General features: G+C 34.6%; 1 protein-coding gene across 1 annotated transcript in view; it reads left to right on the forward strand.

Annotated features, from left to right (window-relative positions):
- SGSM1 (small G protein signaling modulator 1) overlaps positions 1 to 1,634 on the forward strand; it is a gene marked incomplete at its 3' end in the record, with an annotated part of 52,775 nt that overhangs the window by 48,636 nt on the left and 2,505 nt on the right. The window lies entirely within an intron of this gene.

The following is a 1,634-nucleotide window of genomic DNA, read 5'->3' on the forward strand; positions in this document are numbered from 1 at the left end:
TTTTTTTTGTTTGTATTTCCCAGCTAGTGGTTTCCTGAGCTTTATGTATCTGCAAATTAGATGTCTTTAGTCAGTTCTGGAAAATTCTCATCTATTATTTATTCAGCTGCTGCTACTTCCCCATTTTCTCTCTCCATCTGTAGCTCTGATTAAATGTTTGTTAGACCTCACACTACCTTTCGTGTATATTACTTCTCTTTTGTTTTATCATTTCTTTATCTCTCTGTGCTGAATTCTGGATAGTTTCTTCAGATCTCTTTTCAGTTTATTAATTCTCTATTCAGGAGTGTCTAATTTTCTGTCATGTGTCTCTAATGAGTGTTTAATATGTTTTCTAAAGGTTTTTTTTCTTTAAATATGTTATAATATGATCTGCTTTATTATTATAAAGTCTTTCTCTTATTTGCTAAGGTTAACATCTTATTTCTTTAAATACATTAGGATACTTCAAAAAATTCATGTAAAATAGCATTAAAAGATAATATGAATCTTTTTATGAACTTTTTGAAGACCCCTTGTATTAAACATACTTATTTTATATTCTGTTCCTGATTCTTCTAATAACTCAGACCCTCATTGTTCTGAGCCTGTTGTCTTATATTTATGCTGACTGTCACTAATGGTGCCTGTTTTTCTCTGAATGTTTTGTGGTTTTTGAACATTAGTTCATATTTCTTGGAATTTTATCTGTTACACTATTTAAGGCCGAGGTGGAAGGTAGACTCCTCAAGATCTCTTTTCAATTCACTAATTCTCTCTTCAAGAATATCTAACTTTCTGTCATATATCTCTAAAAATTGTCTTTTTGTTTGTTGCCTCTTATTATTGGGGCATAACAAATCTGAGATGACTTTAAATTTTCTGATCTTTTGGACCACCTCAGATAGTGGAAATTTGGGTTATAAACCTGAATGAGTTATAAACCTGATTTTTGGCTCTTAATTACTCAGGAAAATGTTTTGCACTTAATTTGACACCTATGTTCTACGTTAAGTAATCAGGCAATTTCTTTGAGATCCCAGGATGTTAGTGTTTTTTTCTAGTTTTCCCTTATGGAGGTTGTGGCTCTTTGGAGTCCTGCCTTTTTATGGGAAGGTCTCTTATTAGACTCTTCACCTTGGGTTGGGGAAGGGGGAACACAAAACCATTAAATATAAAGGAAAGTTTTCCCAGTTTGGCAGCTTCCTTCAAGACAAAAGCCAGCTTTGGTGTTTTCTCACCTTTCTTAGTTAGTTTTTGGCCCTTAAATATTTCTTATTTTCTTGCCATATCATTGAACTTTTGATCAAGATTGTTGGTTAAAGCATCTAGTCCAATACAAGGGTACTTCAAAAAGTTCACGGAAAAATAGAATTAAAAGATAATATGTATCTTTCTATGAACTTTTTAAAGTACCATCATATATTCCCAGAATTGGATTTGTGTTTACTTCTTTCATTCTCTCTATCTAGTTTTCAGCAGAGAGAGATACTCTTTCAGCTACAGTTGTGACTCTCAGAGTCTCAGTTTATTTATCTATAAAATGGGGATAATGATGGCCCGGCCCGGTGGCGCACTGCTACAGTGCGCCGTCTGGGAGCACGGAGGCACTCCCGCTGAGGGTTCGGATCCCACATACAGACCGGCCGCTCACT

This window comes from Galeopterus variegatus, unplaced genomic scaffold (assembly GCF_000696425.1).
Source record: "Galeopterus variegatus unplaced genomic scaffold, G_variegatus-3.0.2 Scaffold8506, whole genome shotgun sequence".
Lineage (NCBI taxonomy): Eukaryota > Metazoa > Chordata > Mammalia > Dermoptera > Cynocephalidae > Galeopterus > Galeopterus variegatus.